Source organism: Gorilla gorilla, chromosome 4 (assembly GCF_029281585.2).
Source record: "Gorilla gorilla gorilla isolate KB3781 chromosome 4, NHGRI_mGorGor1-v2.1_pri, whole genome shotgun sequence".
Classification (NCBI taxonomy): domain Eukaryota; kingdom Metazoa; phylum Chordata; class Mammalia; order Primates; family Hominidae; genus Gorilla; species Gorilla gorilla.
In genome coordinates, this window is record NC_073228.2 from 121,930,191 (window position 1) to 121,951,234 (window position 21,044).

The following is a 21,044-nucleotide window of genomic DNA, read 5'->3' on the forward strand; positions in this document are numbered from 1 at the left end:
GGGAAAGTGCTTTTAAACAACCAGATCTCATGAGAACTTGCTCACTATCTTGAGAACAGCAAGAGGAAAAATCCGTCCCCATGATTTAATCACCTCCCCTCAGGCCCCTCCTCCAACACATGGGGATTAGAATTTGACATGAGATTTGGGTGGAGACACAGAGCCAAACTATATCACTATTCATTGCTATCATCCTTGAATTTCTTTTATTGAACTCTTGGTTTAGTTCCACAATTGCACGTAAGCTATGTCTGACTCTTGTGGTCCTTGTCCTCGTTTTCCTGGAATATACCTTAAATGACTTCCTTAGGAATAATATATAAACATCCTTTCTGAGTCCTTGTAGATCTGAAAATGTTTTAATTATGCTTTTATATTGATTAATAATTTAGCTATGTCTAGAATTCTAGGCTCAAACCTGTTTTCCCTTGAAGATATTTGAAGATTTCTAAAAATCCTAACTCCTAAGGCTGTTGGTGAGCAGTATGATGTGTCCCTCTACTCCTGCTAGATTGATTCTTTTATTCCTAAAACAATTTACCATTTTCTGTGTCCCTTCTTTTAATTGTATGGTCTATATCCTTTTAATGATCTTTACCATTGCTAAACCTTCTATTCAATAATAATAATTTCAAATATCCACATTATATTTATTTTCTCTTTTTTTCTGTTAACATCTTGTTATAATGTTATGGATACAAGGTGACCTTGAGTTTCTCTGAGAATTTTAATGGTTTTTTCTTTTCTTTCTTCGGTCCTCTGAATTTTCACTTTTTCTTCTGGGATCAGCTGTGTCTTTATTTGTCTTTCGTTTTCATATTACTGATTTTTTTAGTATATAGTCATCAGGTTTTAGCCTTTTATAGTTAAAAATAAGGGGGACAGAAAGATTAACTGAGTGTTCTCAGTATATAGCTATAGCTTGAAGACTTGTAGGATTTAGTTTATGTGACAGGGGGAGGAGATTTTCACTAAGTTGGGACCTCCCAAATCTCAGAATAAGGAGGGCATCATTTTGGACACAAATTCTTATCCTAGTAGCCCTATTCTTCTTTGATCAGTTAACTTGAAATCCTTAGAGAAGAGCCTTTCTTTTTAATGGGAGGGCACATATCAAAATGCTGATAAGCTAGTGTGGAAGGCAGAGGCAAGAGATAGACAGGAACGCTAGTGCATATGCTTCATGATAGACTTTCAATCAATCATCCTGTTTTTAGCCTCTTCTTCCACCACCGTCTGAACCCAAATCTGGAGCTTCTGTGAATGCCACAAGGGGGGATCATCTGTCTCCCTTCTCTGTGGTGTCCCTCTGGGTATTCTGGTCTACAACTTCCTTCTCTATGTTTGATTTATAAAAACGTTCCCATTGACTTCTGTCTTTTAGAAATTTGTGGAAATCCATCATTCACTAATAACCTCCCTACATCATACTATCTTTACTGGTATAAATTTATGCCTTTTCAATATTTTTTTCTCGGCTATTATACAAATTGCTTCTTAGATGAAGGCAGACCAGTAAGTATGCTTATTCTTCCATGTGAAGTCAGAAAAATTGAAGTTTCATTCTTCTGTTACCTCTTATAATTTAAGTTTGACCTAAAGTCTTCCCAAAATCAATTGTTTCAATGATAAGTAGCAGATCCATCTACAACTCCATCTACAACTGACAGATGAATTACATCAAGAGTTTTACCCTGTATTGACTGTACTCAATTAATAGCATCAAATCCAGATTTTGTTTTATATAAAACAGCTGGTAGCACTAGAAGAGAGTTGCTTATGTTGGATAGGCAGAGGTCAGCCTAAGAGCCAATGTTTGTAGAAAGGGCTGAAGAATCCTGATTTTTTTTTTTTTTTTTTTGAGATGGAGTCTAGTTCTGTCACCCAGGCTGGAGTGCAGTGGCATGATCTCAGCTCACTGCAACCTCTGCCTCCCGGGTGCAAGAGATTCTCCTGCCTCAGCCTCCGGAGTAGCTGGGATTACAGGTGCCCGCCAACGCACCCAGCTAATTTTTGTATTGTTAGTAGAGACAGGGTTTCACTGTGTTGGCCAGGCTGGTCTCAAACTCCTGACCTCATGATCTGCCCACCTCGGCCTCCCAAAGTGCTGGGATTACAGGCGTGAGCCACCATGCCCAGCCGATTCTTAAAGCTGATAAGCCCTACTCTCCCCACAGAACTCACTCTGTACTCTTAAGCTTCTTTCTCAGTTCCTAGGACCAATTCAACATGAGGTGGTAAAAACTGAACAGCATCTGCTTATTTATTCTCTCTAGATCTAGACAGGGTTGAGGCACTGCTTTGCTTGACACCTTCTTTTTGCAGGTTGGACACCTGTGCATGTGCTCAGCCTTTCTGATGATGCTGCCTGCCTGCCTTGAGTTGGTTGACCTGGACGTCCCCGTTTTTGTTCCTCCCTTGGCACAGAGCTCCCTGACTTACAGCCTCCGTGTCACTGTTCACAGTGATTTGATGGCTCTGTTCTTTAAGCTTCTTGCTCACCAGCCTGAATCCCTGTCTACATCTTGTTATGGTTATTTTCTAGGACTTGTCTAGCACTGTTAAGCATGCTACAAGTCAATTTATGCAAACTTTGAGACAGGACAGGATGACAAATTATCTGAAACAATCTTTAAGCCTCATTTCTAACAATCTCCACTGCCTTATCCCAATGTGAATTATCTAAACTTGCTGTAAGAGGCAGATGAGTAGAGACTAAGTGTGTATTTGGATAAAATCACTGCTGTAATAATTATACAATTTATGACTATGGCAGAGTGTTTCCTCACCCAAGAGTGTAGAAAATAACAGTACTACCCGAAGGGTTTTTTGAGAATTATAGGAGATTATCTCTGTTAAGCAATTAGAACAATCCAGGTATTTGTTTTGGTTATCCATAGTGCCCACCTCTATATCATATGCACACTTTTGACAATCCTACTTAACTTACTCAATGTTCCCATGAGAATTTGAGTGTGGCTTCAGCCTGGGCATTCAGCTTGGTGTCCTTGATTCTGAATTGTATTCCTATCTCTAAAAGAAGAACCTTAGAGCTACACAGCTGCCTATGAATACTATGCAATTTTAATTACTGAAAATTGAGGAATATTTATATTATAACTGAACTTTTAAAATGGAAGTTAATTATTTTTGGAAAAACTGTTGCTTATTTTCAGTAAATGGTAACTGAATATTAACCTATGAAAATATATTATTGACGTAATTTGGGGATGAGAAACAATGGTAGGACTTTGGACAGCTCCTCATTTAAAATTCGAATTTTTCCTGTATAATGAAGATAGGTGTATTTATCTTGAGTCTTACAACTACCACAGCTTGTCCTAAATAGTTAGATGAAATTTCTAAAATTGTAGTGGTAAAGGTATTTTACTAGGTTTTTTTCAGTTAAATTATGTTAATGCTGAGTAAGTTCTGTTTGAAAAAAAAAAGTAAAGAACAATTTTTTTTATGATTTAGTATAACCATTTCTTATAACTGTGGTTTCAGTCATCTAGCTGATCACTATGTTTCCGGAGGAGGTTTGAGCCTAGTCATCAGTATTTTTAAAAGCTTCCAGGTGATTTAATACACCAGCCTTTTGGGAAGACTCCTCTCCTACACAAAACAGAGAATGTAAACACTTGCATCACATTTAAAAGGAACAAATATAAATTTTCACCCTGAATATAATGCAAGTTGACCATGGTGGATATCACAGCAGTATTACTTAAAGTAATATTTACCAAGCTTGCCTAATTATAATAATCACCCAGGGCAATTGTTGAAAATGGCCCTCTCCTGACTGAAAAAATCTTCTGATTCACTCCAGATTCAGTAGGCCTATTAAAAAAATAAACAAACAAAAAACAGAAATCTGCATGCTAACACATATCCCAGCTGATCATATATGTTCAGCAAATATGAGCATATAGGGCTTGGGTAAAGATGTAGGCTTCAAGAGACTGTAAAGTAATGTTAAGCTCATGGGCATGTGCCAGAGTCCTTATGTACATAACAACACTAGAAGTCTTGCATTTTTTGGAGTTATAGAAAAATATGTAGTGAGATAATGGAAACATCCTTAGACATACAGGTGTTTGGATAACAATATAATAGAACGCATCTCACCGGGCTGGCAGACAGCAGTTAGCAGCATAGAAAGGAAGTTGTACTGGACAATGCAGGTGACCATGGATCTCAGCCTCTCCTTGGCCTTGTCCCCATTCTGAGTGTAAAGAATCACTAGGCTAAGGCATAAGGCAAAGGCTAGTTGCCTTTAGTTGCCTTATGCTAAATACTGTTTTATCAATTTGTGTTCCAATGCTGGCATTAGTATGCAAGTATGAGGTCCATGACTTATATTTCACTATGGGGTAAGGAATCACTTTTCCTTCTGGACACAAACGAGAGAAAATGTAAAAATAGGTTCGGCACGGAGTCAACAAATGCCAGCCCAGTTCATGTTTTTGTAAACAAAGATCCTGGGGGATACAGTACATCATTCTTTCATGTATTATTTGTGGCAGCTTTGGGACTGCAATGTCAGAGTTGTGTCATTGGAACAGAAGTCTCTGCAATGATAAAAGTATTCCTATGTAGGCCTTTACAGAAAAAGTTTGCTGGCTGTTGTGCTATGACCACCTTGCCACTGTGAAAGTATCCAGAACTGTGTCAATTCAGAACAAAGCAGAGTATGAGGCAGTGAGAGGCTGAGCCCTGAATACTGCAGATATCTGAAGCTATCCCTACTCCTGGGCTTTTCAGTTGAAGACCATGAATTATTTTTTTGTTTTGCTTTGTTTTGGTTTTGCTTTGTATTTTACTTAATCTGTTAGAATTGGGTCTTCCTTTATTTATAACAAAAATAGTCCTGACTAGTAACAGTTACAACAATTAAAAATATACAGAGCAGAAAAAATCTAAATTGCGAAGTATTTAAATATCTAACCAACACTGGGTGACATTAAGAAGCTAAGTGCTTTTTGCAATGACTGTCAAGACTACTACCTAAAAGTAGCAAATGTTTGCAGAAACAATTGAAGACTGGCTGATAAGAGAATGATTTCTATCAAGATCAAGACAGAGACAACATGCCAGCCATTCTGTGATGAGGTCTTCAACAACAGCCTAGAGAGTAGGGATTAATGGTATATATATTTTACATGCTAGGTAATTGTGTTTCATATTTTGCACTGGCTGGCTTGTATTCGCTGCTGGTTGAAACTCATTTAGCTATACAGTCCCTTTTTTAGTTTAATTCGGAAATGTGTTATGTTCACACATAAGTACCTGTTTTGTGGCACAGAATCTGGCACAAGGTAGATGCTCAGTAAATAGAACAAATGAGCCTAAACTACCTGACTCAACATTTTCAACCTGGGATACAGATCAGAGTAGTATGTAACAAGAGTATAAAGAACTGGTCCCCTCAGCTTTCTTATCTGAAAAACACAGCCCCTAAATATCCTTCTACTTTTTCAAAGGGATAAATCTCCCTGACATATCCAGTCTATCTTGTAAATTCTTAATAGCAATGAGCTAAGCTGCTCAGTGCTTTCTACAACCATAGAGCCACCTTATTTATGGCCCCTGATAATTTTTTTTCATTTAAATATCGCTTACTCTTCACCTTATAAAACTGAAATAAGCATGAGACCTGGTGAGACTGATTTCATCTTCCGTTCACTGTGTCTTCTTTTGGAGGATATGCCCATCTTGGATTTGAAGGAAAAGGAAAGCCATTCATTATTGTATGAAGCAATAATGTTCCCTATGATATGGTCAAGAATATAGTGAGCCTTTGTTTTTTCAGAGGAAGAACTTTCTATATTTCAGGCTTCATGTATAAAAATTGTTTCTGTGAGTCTAGTGCTTAATCCCTTTGTTTCCATTAGGATAAAACTTGCTTTACATAAATCTTCTTTGAGTCTTCAGTTGAGAACAAGAGTCAGATATTCTTCATTTTACTGATAGCAAAGAATCATATAGACCACTTGTTCAACATAAATCTCACTTGAAGATTGGGGAATAACACTGATGGTTAATCTTCCCAAGCCCCAAAGAAGACTTGCATTAATCACCTGAAGCACTTACCTTTAGTTGGGATTATTTTTATTGAGAAACTACCTCCTAAACTCACTGTATTAGTCAATGATCTCCAGAGGGACAAAACTAATAGGATACATGTACGTATATATGGAAGTTTATTAGGGAGAATGGGCTCACATGGTGAGATAGCAAAGTCCCGTGACAGGCTGTCTATAAGCTAAAAGAGAGAAGTCAGTAGTGTGCTCAGTCCAAGTCCAAAAGCCTTGGAACCAGGAAAGCCAAGATTGCAGCCCTCAGTCTGAAGCTGAAGTCCCAAGAGCCCCTGGGAGGCCACTGGTGAAAGCCTAGAGTCCAAAGGCTGAAGAGCCTAAGGTCTAATGTGCAAGGGCAGGAGGAGAGAAAGCAAGCACTCAGCTCTGGACAAGAGAGACCGCCAGAGAACTAGCAAACGGCTTCTCTCTTCTTCTTCTGTCTGCTTTGTTTTAGCCATGCTGGCAGCCAGCTGGATGGTGCCCACACACATTGAAGCTGGTTGGTCCTCTCCCAGTCCAATGACTCACATGTCAATCTTTCCTGGCAAATCCCTCACAGACATACCCAGAAACAATACTTTAGCAGCCATCTAGGCATCCCTCAATCCAGTCAAGTGGACACCTACTACTAACCATCATGTTCACCATGCACCTAGCTTACACCTTGCTCTCTATTGATAATAATAAAAGAAAAATTCCTAAGAGAGAACATGATATTTGCATTCATTATTTAGAGCTGTGTAACACACTACCTGAAAACCTAGTGACTATAGCTAACAAAAATGTACTGTACTCAGATGATGGAAACCCTAAATGCCCTAACTTGACCACTATACATTATATACATGTAACATAATTTTACATATACCCCATAAATTTGTGTAAATAACAAAAAACTTAGTGATTTAAAACAACAGTATTCATTATGTCACAGTAAGTCAGCAATCCTAGCACAGTTTAGCTGGGTCCTGTGCTCTGACTCTGTCACAAGGCTACAATCAAGGAGCTGGCTAGAGCTCTCATGATCTCAAACTTCAACTGGGAGCAAGATTCATTTACAAGCTTGCTCACTTGGCTGTTGCCGAGATTCAGTTTCTCATGAGCTGCTGTACTTAAAGCCTCACTTTCTCTACAGCTATTAGCCAGAGGCCTCCCTCCTTGGTGCCTTGCCACATAGATCTCTCCATTGGGTAGATCACAACATGGCAACTGGTTTTTATCAGAATGAGCAAGTGAATAAGGAAGAGAAAGTGCCTTCAACATGGAATCACGGTTTTCATAACCTAATATCAAAAGTGACATCGATCACTTTTGGTATATTCTACTTGGTAGAAGCCAGTCATCAAGTCCATCCCACATTTAAGGTGAGAGGATTACACAAGGTATGAATGTCAGGAATTGGGGGTCATGGGGAGCCACTTTAGAAGTAAGACTACTGCAATGTCTTTATGAATCGAGTTGCCAAAGAAGATTGCAATCTTCAGGAAAAAATAGATCAAAGTGTAAAAGTTTATTTGCTACATTTATTTGCTAGTCTTACCCACTTTGGATATCATCCTGTTGCCCTCCAATTAGCTACTTACTTCTATTTCCATTTTCAGTACACTAGAATGTGGCTAGACTTAGCTGTCAAACACTGTAAAAAGATTTGCCTCTTTCTTATCATGGACAGCTACTTTAAACTTATTTCTCACAAATCTCTCTAACGCAGGGGTCCCTAACCCCCATGCCATGGATCGGTACCCATCCGTGGCCTATTAGGAACCAGGCCACGCAGCAGGACGTGAGCGGCTGGCAAAGCAGCATTACTGCCTGAGTTCTGCCTCCTGTCAGATCAATGGCAGCATTAGATTCTCATAGGAGTGAGAACCCTATTGTGAACTATGCATGTAAGCGATCTAGGTTGCATGCTCCTTCTGAGAATCTGATGCCTGATGATCTGAGGTGGAAGAGTTTCATCAGCACCACCCCTGCCCCTGCCCTGTACCCTCAACAACAGCCCCTCTGATGGCTTCTATCATAACATCAAGTGCTCAGGTTTTTCTCATGCTCTCCCCTTGGCCCCTTTGAATACCACCTCATTACTCTCCAGTTAGCTACTTACCTCCATTTCCCTTCTTAAAACACTTGAATGGGGCTACTGCTGTCTCCAAAGCACTGGTCCAATGCTTGTCAAGATTATCTGTTCACAGTGAAAGTCAACTGCTTCTTTTCAGATCTTAGCTTAATTGGCTTTCTCTGTCATTTAGTACTTCTGAATGTGTCCATCTTCTAGAGATACTTTCTTCCTGAGGCTTCATGACATCATCCTCTTAGTGTTGCCCTACCTTTCTGTCCACTATTTCTCAGTCTTCTTCACAGAAAAATCAGTCTGAGCCTAGGTTATTAATGTTCACTTTTAGATTTCTAGGTCAGGCCCTCTCCTTTTATTTTTTATTATGCAAGTACTCCTAGGAAGATTTTAGCCCCTATTCCTATTTTAATTACCTTCTATATGTGAACAACTCCTAAGTTTTATCTTCAGCACATATTTCTCTCTACTAAACCTCATGCTCCTATTTAACTATATAACAAACATCCATTTGGTAATTCGAGTTTAATGTGAAACTGAGTTCTTCACCTGCTTCAATCAACTCCTAAGAGCCTCCTCGTCTCCATGATTAGAACTTCCATGCATTCTGCCAGCCAAGCCAGAATCCCCGTAAATCCTTGGCTCCTTCCTTTACATAAATACCTCTAGCCAATCAACCATCAAGTTTCAATGAGAAGGAAAAAGAGATTGGGGGCTAGGCTAATCCTTACCTAGTACTTCACAGCCCCCATACTCCACACTTAACCTTCACATTACATGAAAATTATATCTGGACGACCTAAAAGGTAGGCAGAATAATGGGTTCTGCAAAGATATTCATGTCCTAATCCTCAGAACATGTGAATATATTATACTACATGGCACGAGGGAAATAGGCTGTAGACAGAATGAAGGTTGCTAATTAGCCTTAAAATGGGGAGAGTATTTTGTGTTATTTGGGTGGGCCCAATGTAATTACAAGGGTTCTTAAAGGTAGAAGTGAGGGGTAGAAGAAGAGTCAATATCAGAGTAATATAAATTTGATAAAGACTAACCCAGCTCTTGCTGGCTTGGAAACTATAAGAGGCTATGAGTCAAGAAATAAGGGAGGCCTCTAGGAACTGGAAAAGTCAAGAAAATATATTCTCCCCTAGAGTCTCCAAAAGGGAACACAGCTCTACCAGCACCTTCATTTTAGCCAATGAGATGCTCTTCAGACTTCTTACCTCCAGACTTGTAAGATAGCCTGCTATATTTGCATTGTTTTAAGCCACTAACATTATGTCCATTTCTTAGAGCAGCAATAGGAAATTAATACATCTTATTTTTCATTGAGTCATTTTTTATTATCTATGTTAGACTAAATCTGACAGACTCTGAATGTTTGAAGTATATCATCTCACTCTTGTCAAATAATCAAACCCAAGAGTAATTCCAAAATGCCTTTACAACAGGCAGGAGGTAAGAAGCAAAGCTGAACCAGACCACTAAACAAGACGCCACTCTTACATTCAATAACCTATTTACCCTGGTTAGATTTTTTAAATTCCTGAAACTAAATTAAGGAACCCAAGTTCCCTTTAAAGAGAATTATCTTCTACAAGGTTTTGGAACCAGGTCATTGTCATTAAAAATTTACCTCTCATAACATTTTTGCTTCGATTTCTATCATTTCAGTTTAGGAAATACTAAAAGAAGAACAAATAAATTGTTCAGGGAGAGAAAAAATACAGCTCAGAAACTAGATACACATAAAGAAAGGAAGAATGTGAGAGAAGGTATAAAAATAAGATTTTTTTCTTATTCTTAGTAGATCTAAAAGGTAAATATTGGCTTAAAGTGATAATAGTAACAATGCATTGAGTGATTGTAGAATGTGAAAAAATAAAACAAATAAGATCGACGTCATTGAAAGGAAGAAGAAATTGGGAATACTATGCTATAGGTATGAATGAAGTAGTGCAGGTGGACTTAGATAAATTAAAAATGTATATTGTGGGTATACATGGTGGCTCATACCTGTAATCCCAGCACTTTGGGAGTCCGAGGCAGGCAGATCACCTGAGATCAGGAGTGTAAGACCAGCCTGGCCAACATGGTGAAACCCCATCTCTACTAAAAATACAAAAATTAGCCAGGTATGATGGTGGGTGCCTGTAATCCCAGCTACTCAGGAAGCTGAGGTCCGAGTATCACTTGAACCTGGGAGGGGGAGGTTGCAATGAGCCAAGATCATGCCATTGTACTCCAGCCTGGGCGACAGAGTGAGACTCGGACTCAAAAAAAAAAAAAAAAAAAAAAAAAAAAAGGATATTGTGAACTCTAGTACAATCACTATCAAATGTGAAAAGGAAGAAAAGGTGATATATTAAGGTATATTAAGGGAGGAGATAAAATAAACCAATACAAAAATGCTCAAATAAATAAAACCAGGAAAGGAAAAAAAAAAAACTACCAGAAAAAAAAAACACAAAAATAGAAAGCAATTATACACATGGTAGATATTAATTCAACTATATCATTAATCACTTTAAATGTGAATTTTCTAAATACACCAATTAAAAAGCAGACATTGTCAGAGTACATTAATAAAATAAGACCCAACTAAATGCTGGCTACAAGAAAACTAACTGTAAAAATCAGAGAAGTTCAAAGGAAAGAGGTGAAGATAGATGCAAAATACTAACATTTACATTAATAAAAAAATCACAAATACCTATTAATCTTAAAGCAGATTTCAGAACAAGTAAAACTATCAGGGAAAAAGAGAAATATTCCATCATAATGAAGAGTTCAATTCTCTGTGAAAACATAATCATAAATGTATATATGAACCTACCTAACAAGAGCTCATCAAAATATGTGAAACAAAAATTGATAGAACTGCAACAGAAACAAACAAACCCACTATTATAGTTGGAGACTTTAAGACCCCTCTTTCAGAAATTGATACATTAGGCAGGCAGAAAATCAATAAGGATATAATTGACTCAAAGAGCACTATCAATATACTTGCTGTAATCAACATTTATAGAATCCTGCATCCAAAAACAGCAGACCAGATTTTTTCAAGGTCACATAGAATCTTCACTGAGATGTAAAACAATCTTGACCATAAGACACACTTTAACAAATTAAAAAATAACAGGAATTATACAAATTGCATTCTCAGACTATAAAAGAATTAAACTAGAAATGAGTAATGTAAAGATCGTTAATCCCCAAATACTTGGATATTAAATAACACACTCCTTGATATGGTTTGGCTGTGTCCCAACCCAAATCTGTTCTTGAATTGTAGTTCCCATGATACCCATGCATCATGGGAGGGACCCATTGGGAGGTAGTTGAATCATGTGGCGGTTATCCTTATGCTGTTTTTGTGATAGTGATTGAGTTCTGAGGAGATCTAATGGTTTTTTAAAGGGCTTTTCCCCCTTTGCTCAGCACTTCTCTCTCCTGCTGCCTTGTGAAGAAGGATGTGTTTGCTTCCCCTTCCACCATGATTGTAAGTTTCCTAAGGCCATTCCAGCCATGCTTAACTGTGAGTCAATTAAACCTCTTTCCCCTATAAATTACCCAGACTTGGGCATGTCTTTATTAGCAATGTGAGAATGGACTAATACACTCCTATATAACACATGAGTCAATAAGAGACTCAAGAGAAATTTAAAATATTTTGAATTAAATGAAAGTTATAACATGCTAAATCAAGTTTAGCCTAAAGCTGCCTTCTTACACATTTTAAGTTTGGTTTAAAGATTTACCCATATATAGTGAAATGAAGCCTAACTGAATGTGTGAACAGACTATAACCTACTCTGTGCCAATTACTCACTTTTGGACAATTAAAGGTGAGTGACCAACCGTTCAAACCATGTTGAAATAAAGCAAACACCAAGCTGTAACCAATTCATTTGTTTCTATACCTAACTTCCATTTTCTGTACATCACTTTTCTTTTTCTGTCCGTAAATCTTCTTCCACAATGCTGCTGTACTGGAGTCTCTGTGAGCCTAGTGTGGCTTTGGAGGCTTCCTGATGGTGAATCATTCTTTGCTCAGTTAAACTCTGTTAAAATTAATTTGTCTAAGTTTGTTTTTCTTTTTGTAACAAATAAAACATACCAAATCTTGTGGTATACAGTGAAAGCTATGCTCAGAGGAAAATGTATAGTATTAAATGCACATATTAAAAAAGAAAGTTCTAAAATCAATAATCTAAGCTACCACCTTAGCAAACTAGATAAGATCATTTCAAGCCTAAAGCAAGCAACATTTAAAAAATAAAAATAAGAGTGGAAATCAATGAAATTGAAAACAGGAAATTGAAAGAGAAAATCAATGAAATCAAAAGCGCTTATTTGAAAAGACCAGTGAAAGTGATAAACCTCTAGCCAGGCTAACCAAGAGAAAAAAAGAAAACATAAATTGCCAAAATCACAAATACAAGAGAAGTTGGCACAACTGATCCTATAAACATTAAGAGGATAATAAAAAGATTATTATGAAGAAGTCAATGCTCACAAATTTGATAACTTAGATAAAACAAACCAATTATTTGAAAGGCACATCCACCAAAACTCATACAAGGAGAATTATCCTATATATCTTAAGGAAATAAAATAAAAATTAATAACCTCCCAAATAAGAAAGCACCAAGGCCAGATGGGATCACTGGTGATTTCATCATTTAAGGAGGCTGATGCAGGAGGATTACTTGAGCCCAGGAATTCGAGATCAGAAGGAAACAGAGAAAAAGAAGGAGATGGAGGAGTAGGAGGAGAAGAAAGAGAAGAAGGAAGGGGGGAGGGGGAGGTGGAACTGCAGACCAATATCTCTCATGAAAGTAGATACAAAATACAAAGTCCTCAATAAAATATTTGCCCATCAAATCCATATATATATATTTTTTTTTCCAAACTAGAGGGATTTATTTTAGGTAGACAAGACTGGTTCAACATTTGAAAACCAATTAATATAATCTACTACATCAACAAGCTAAAGAACAAAATTACATGCTCAATAAATTAATGTAGATAAAAACATTTGACAAAATCTAATATGTATTTATGATAAAACTGTCAACAAACTAGGACTAAAAAGATACTTATTCAACTTTATAGAGAACATCTACGAAGTCTACACCTAACAACATACTTAGTAGTGAGAAACAGAGCTTTTTGCTAAGATTGGGAACAAGGCTAGGATGTCTTGTCTTACCACTTTTATTCAATATTGGGCTGGAAGTACTAGTTCGTGATAAAGGCAAGGAAAGGGAATAAGAAGTATACACATTGGGAAGGAAGAAAGACCTAAAACTGCTTTTATTTGCAGATGACATTTTTGTCTATGTAGAAAATCCCAAAGAATTGACAAAAAAGAAAGAAATCCTGAAATTAATCAAGAATAGCAATGTTTCAGGTTACAGGTTAATATACAAAAGTCAGTTGTTATTGTATTACTACAAGAGCAATGAAAAACTCGAATTTGAGTTTTTTTAAAAAATTACCATTTAAAATGGCACTCAAAAAGAAATACTCAGGTATAAATCTAACGAACATGTATAAGATCTCTATACATACAAATGATAAAATTCTAATGAAAGAAATCAAATATCAAAATATGATAAATAAAATTTGCCTAGGAATCAGGGTCAGGATACCATATGCACTAAACTAGGCAGAACCTCAGTACGATGCTGAACATTTATCACAAGATGTGCTTGATATTTCTCTTTATTCAATTTTCCCACAACATTTTCTACTCTTTGCCCTCTGGTTAATATCTTTTCCTATCATTAATCTATTGAAATATAACTTTGAAATCACTGTTAATTTCAATATGTATATGTGTGAACGCACACATGCAATGTATATGTGTGTACACATAAATACTTATTTTTGCTTGAAGACAATAGTGCATTTGATATTTTTTTCTGTAGAGTGACAAACCTATATGTGCTAATTTTCTTGTTTGAAAACCTATATGCTCAGTAGCTATTAATATTATAGAAGTAATTAAATAACATTATTCTCCCTCTGTTTACAATACCTGTTTTATCAGTGGGATCTAACCATGATCATTGTACACCAAACCTATGATGAGATCAACAACTTATTAAATAAATGCTAACATTATGCAAAACTGCCCCTTTTTTCCTCCTTTAGTAAAAATGGCTCCAGACAATTCTCATATATTATGAAGAAAACAAAAGGAACATTAAAAAAATTACCAGAACTTGATATGGTATATTATATTTTTAAAATCTAAGCCACACCCTCACTTTTTGGATGATAAAACTTAATTCTTACCCATTGCAAAAAAAGTAGCTTGGCCAACCTGATTGTGTCAATGGACAAAATAATACATGATGTATACTCCTAGTTTGGTGAACAAGCAAAATTCAGAAAGATGTCACAGACTCAAAAAATAAGTTGAAATAAAATAACCCCGAGATTTAAGAAACAGAGTGATATAGGATTTACTATTCCAAAGGTCAAAAGGCATGTGTTGGAAAGGAACTAGAGAATTACATAAAGCATTAGTAATGTTTTACATTTATTAAAATCTATTAATAGTAGCATTTTTTATATGAAGCATCAGTTTTCATGGAGCAGTAGAAAATGCTACTGAGTTGGATGTCTTCATTTATTTAGAACTCCAAATCAAAGGTTAGAAAATTGGAAAAGAGTGTGAATCAGAAAAATAAAAATATTTGTCACATTCAATAAATTTTCAAATAGAACTTTACTCTGACAGTCATTTATAACTGGATCACACACAGAAACTGTACACTTGGTAAGGAGTGATTGAAAAATTGTACAAAGTGCATTATTGGCTTCATGTCATTCTTTGAACAGCAGCAAGTAATGAACTCCTTTCTCAACAGAAAAAGGCCACTTGTATTCAAGGGCTAGTTACTTACATTCCTAATCACTTATGTCATTTTTCACTTTGCTGCTTCCTAAGTAAAATGAGTTGGGGACTGCAAAAAAGATAGAGTGATGTTTTCCATTGTTCAAGTTACAAGACAGCATATTTTAGTAATTAATGCCACATTTGCTAAAGATATTATCAAATTTGGAATAGCAGGAGCATTTACTTGTCAACACTGAAACATAATTCCAAGTTTCCTTCTGAGTTACATAACAGTTCAGTATCCCACTACCTCCACCCAGAGCAGGTCTTAATAGTTGGAATTAGCTATGTACATTTCCATATCTCCATAGAGACTAAAGAATAATAACTTTTATATGTAAATACATTTAGTGTAACTACCCTAGAGACCACAGTGGCTGCTGCAGTTATTAATGAAGCTGCACTTAATTTGATGCTTATCCAAATTACTCTCCAGGAAAAATTCAAGAAACTGAACATGATTTGAGTTCATCAGACACCGCTCTTACAATGTTTGGTAAACTGGGCTAGCATGAGTAAAATTGCTTATACTTTAAAACAGTGACTGTTTTTCTGGTTAGGATATGAAATGTGCAATTTTTTTGCTGTCCTCCCAAGGTTATTCAATCCTCTGTTCTGAGTGTGTTGCTTGAGGCTCCCGGTGTCCACATCTCTAGGGCCATTGCCTACTGTTCAACCACAATATGGCCAACAAGAATCCCCTGAATCAATAATAAAAGCCAAAGTGAGGATGGCCAGCTGCTACAGGGGCACAAATTTGGCTATGCCATCACCACTATCCTTTTGTCATTTGAAAAACTTCCACCAATATATATATACACTTTAATAGGGTTATGCCTTGTAGTAAACTCAGAAAACTTGGTTGACTACATCTTAGAATACAAACTTCATTCAAGACTCCCACTGAAGTCTATGGTGGGCCTGCTTAGGATTCTCTGAGGGCATTTACAGTGTAGTCCTTTATACTTATACTGTCACCTCCACAGGACTTTTCAGTTAGTGCCTGTGGAAAATACTATTTTTCTTGACCATCTGTCAGTGTAGGACTTGTTTCCAGAGGTTTTTTTTTGCCCTCCTTATTCCTGCCTTTCCCATTCTATTTTTCTCAACCAGATAAATCATTAGTTAATTTCCTCTCTTCATTTATGTTTTCTGTTCTTGCCTTTTCTCCATCTCGTATCTGTAAGTAAAGACTTATCATCCATTTCTGTTTGATCAGTTTCTATTTTAGCTAATGAATTTTTTTGGCTTTGAATGTTCCCCAAATTCAAAACACCACAACAAATTCAGCAGGTACTTGGTAAAAGCAAAAATCTTTCAGGATTGACTTGAGAAACTTTCTGCTTCTGCTAGCCTACCTGCTGTAAAATCACAACTTCGGGCCCTGGTTTAGCAGTTGGAGCTCACAATTATGATTAATAATTTACACTGTTCCTAAACTGGCTACATTTTTGGCTCAGAAAAAGAGACATTTTACTAAGTTCTACTGAAACCTCACTGGCTGAACTGTACATAGGGCTGGCTTAAGGATCCAATAGAGCTGAGTAAGAATTAATTTAAAAGCTGAAGTGAAAAAAAGAGAGAAGTTAGGAGCTGCCCTTGGAAGAGTCTTTTTAAGGATCAGTGTTGATAATTTTCTAAACCTTCCCTCACTTGCCTAAATGTAGAAGCTTCTTTCTCATTAAGGATTAGGGGCAGGATAATCTAAAAAGGATGAAACCTCTTATGTACTAAATAATATGAATTACCAAATGTGGTACTTGCATTATGAGGTGTTTGTGTGTTGGGTGGTGCAATTTCATTTTGACAGGGAGAATCGGGACCACACATACTTGTGTTTATCGTTCCATGCCTGAATTTTTGATCCAGTAAGATGTTTTGGTTTTTCCATAAATTAGTTCAAGTAAAGAGAACAAAGACATAGATACTTATTGCAACTCATATTTATCATCCATTCACTCATGAATACTCTGTGACCCCTACTAGGCCCCACACCAACCTGAAGGGAAAACTTACAAGAAACCTAATTCACCAAGCATGTTGTCATTTTAATAGTCTTTTTAATTGCAGAATTGCAGAAGAATTTTTACTTAAATTCATATTAAATACTTCTATTTTCTTTTAGACTGAAATCTCTACTCAATCATGGACTTTCTTTTTCTCCTATATACTTTTCACTTACACAGTATTTAATCTCTTGCTCCAACCCTCTGTATTTTCCTTGGGTACTTAAATTTTTCCACCCCTATTGCACAGTGCAATTAACACCACTACAATTGCTACCCCAAAACACATGTATCCAAATTCATTACAATGCTCAAAACAAAACGAAAAAAAATACCTCAACTTCAGTGAGGTGTCCTTCTATGAGGACACTTGAGCTTTTTTTACTTCAAGTGGCTTTTGGAGTCTCCTCCCTGAATCACACCTCCATACACTCAGCCCTTAAAAAATAGATTTTGTTTCAAACTCTGCAAATTCTACATAAGACAAATGTTGGTCAATCAAATTTCCTCTTTCTCTTTATATGCATGAAAAAGAGTCAACACTGAATTGGTGTCTTTTAGTCATTCAAGTGAGAGGAATTTTTACCACGTTTTTTTTGTCCTATTTCCTTTTTCCATTCCTATTTCCATTTTTCCATTCATTGATTTTTGGAGATTTCATTTCATTCTCCAGAATTTACTGAATCATGAACAAAATTCGGCACTCTTGTCATCATCATTACGTTATTTGCTGATTCTGAGATGCAAAGTAAAATTCTTTACCCCTCCCGTGTATATCCCCCCTTTCTGTGTATCTGAATAGTAACAGACCAAACAGAAAAAACTGGAGGATGGGTACATTCCTTCTCTCATGCCCCTCAAACCCTGTATTCGCTGAGATTCTGGGAAAAATGGCTATTTATTAAACTGACCTGTAGTAAAATTTCACTCTATAAATTACAGATATTACTGGGGCTCATTCACATAAAGACCACTAAGAAGTGATCTTAGAATTAATTTTTACAACATCTTGAATATTTTCCAAACCTTTTAGAAGAACATATCCTATTTAAAATGCTATAAATTATTAATCAGTTAAAGCATTTAAGATGTCATTTTTTTATCTTGTTCTTCATTAACCAGTGCCCTTTTTTCACTTGAAAAAAACGTGTCCTTAATTTTCAATTTAGAATTAAATTTGATTACCAAATGACATTATCAATGATCTCTAATTAAAAACATACATTCTGAAAATGTAACCTAGAATTTTATTCCCATGTTAGCCAGTAATTGAGAGATGCATGATTTAGCAGGGATTTTTTTTTGTTCTTTATCAAAACATATGCACCAGTTTATTAAGCATGATTCAGAGTGATGTAGCTTTTACAATTTTACATCATTTGATCACTACCAGTAATGAAATGTACTGTAATTTAAACCAGGAGATAGCCATTAATCTCTGAAACAATGATCACTGACATTTAATAAAATATATTACATGAAAATCATCACTTAACTGTACTTCCAATATACCCTATCACATCTGTTCTTCTATATACTTTCTCTTAAAAAAGAACGTTACTATCCTTTAAGGCTGATGGCTGGTCCAATAAGATTGGTAGTATAATTGCTAGTCTACTATTATAAGTCATCTGGTAATTTGATATAAAAGAGTTAGGCAATTTCAGTTTCATATGCCCATTATGCAACTCTAAATGATAAACTTTTAACATGAGGAAAATGCATCATGCCATTGGACCCAGCCTTTTCTTCCTTCTCATTTTGTATCATATATTTAAGGTTAAATTGCCACATTTCTCTTAACATTGCCTTTACATCCTGACTTTTCTATTTCTTTCAATATGTATATTTTCTTCTAGTTATCCAGGCTTGACCTCTAAAAGTATTCCATGGCTTCTCTCTTTCCTGACCCCCTTAGAATTATTCAATCATTCTAATGCTTAGGTAACTCTCATATTCATTTAGTTTTGTTTTTCATTTTCTATTTAAAAAATCTGATCTTCAACAAGCCTGACAAAAACAAGCAATGGGGAAAGGAATCCCTATATAGTAAATAGTGCTGGGAAAACTGACTAACCCTATGCAAAAATTAAAACTGGACCCCCTCCTTACACCTTATAAAAAATTAACTCAAGATGAATTATATACTTAAATATAAAACCCAAAACTATAAAAACCCTAGAAGAAAACTTAGGCGATACCATTCAGAGCACAGGCATGGGCAAATATTTTACCATGAAATACCAAAAAGCAATTGCAACAAAAGCTAAAATTGACAAATGGGATCTATTTGTCACACCAGTCCGAATGGCGATTGTTAAAAAGTCATGAAACAACAGATGCTGGTGAGGCTGTGGAGAAATAAGAATGCTTTTACACTGTTGGTAGGAATATAAATTAGTTCAACCATTGTGGAAGACAGTGTGGCATTTCCTCAAAGATCGAGAGCCATAAATACCATTTGACTCAGCAATCCCATTACTGGGTATATACCAAAAGGAATTTCAATCATTCTATTATAAAAATACATGCGCATGTATGTTCCTTGCAGCACTATTCACTATAGCAAAGACATGGAACCAACCCAAATGCCCATCAATGATAGACTGGATAAAGAAAATGTGGTACATATACACCACAGAATACTGTGCAGCCTCAAAAAGGAATGAAATCATGTCCTTTGCAGGGACATGGATGAAGCTGGAAGCCATCATCCTCAGCAAACTAACACAGGAACATAAAACCAAATACCACATGTTGTCACTCATAACTGGCAGTTGAACAATGAGAACACATGGACACAGGGAAGGAACAACATACACCGGGGCCTGTCAGGGGTAGGGACAAGGGGAGAAAGACCATCAGGACAAATAGCTAATGCATGTGGGGCTTCAAACCTAGGTGATGGGTTGATAGGTGCAGCAAACCACCATGGCACATGTATACCTATGTAACAAACCTGCACATTCTACACATGTATCCCAGAACTTAAGATACATATATAGAAATATATATATATATACACACATAAATCATTTGATCTATAAGAACAGGTGGTAAAAGAAGAACATAGAGAATATTACAAATGTATAGGGGATGACAAAGAATAATGGCAGAAGGGAGGAAAAGTAAGGGTGTGATTGAGGAAAAGTCATGACGCATATATATGTATATGTATATATATATATATATATGCACCAGCTTATTAAGCCTGATTTAGAGTGATGTAGCATATATAAGCATGTAGCATATATAAGTGATGTAGCATCACTTATATATGTAGCATATAAGTGATAAGCATGTAGCATATATAAGTGATGTAGCATATATAAGCATGATTTAGAGTGATGTAGCATACATAGTGATGTAGCATATATAGGTCAAAAACATAGGCCATAGTTTTTGACCCCTTAGTTATGTGTAGGTTATTATTTCAAGCATAGCATCTGTAAGCATTTATTGAACTACTACCTAAGTGCAATGCTCTGTATTAGATTCAGAAAAGAATATGATGTCAGTAGCCTTGAAACCTATAAATGTAATTGAAAGACTGGAAAAAAGAGCACAGTGTTTTGTGATGATTGCAAATATAAAGCCTCTTAAGAGACAAGAGGAGAGACTTGCAAGCTGTATAGCCATGTGATCTAGAAGAACCAGTGGTAAAAGAAGAACATAGAGAATATTACAAATGTATAGGGGATGACAAAGAATAATGGCAGAAGGGAGGAAAAGTGAGGGTGTGATTGAGGAAAAGTCATGACTAGCATCTTAAACAACAGGAAGAAATTTGGGGTCAGATTGTGTAGGGCCTTGAGTGTTAAATTAATGAGTTCAGGTTTTAATTTTAAGCAATCAGGGGCTGTGGCTGTCTGGAAACAGAAGGGACATGATGTGAGCTAAAACATGAATGTATAAGATGTAAGGAGTTTGGATTGGAGGGTAGAAACTTGGATGTAGGAAGACTAGTT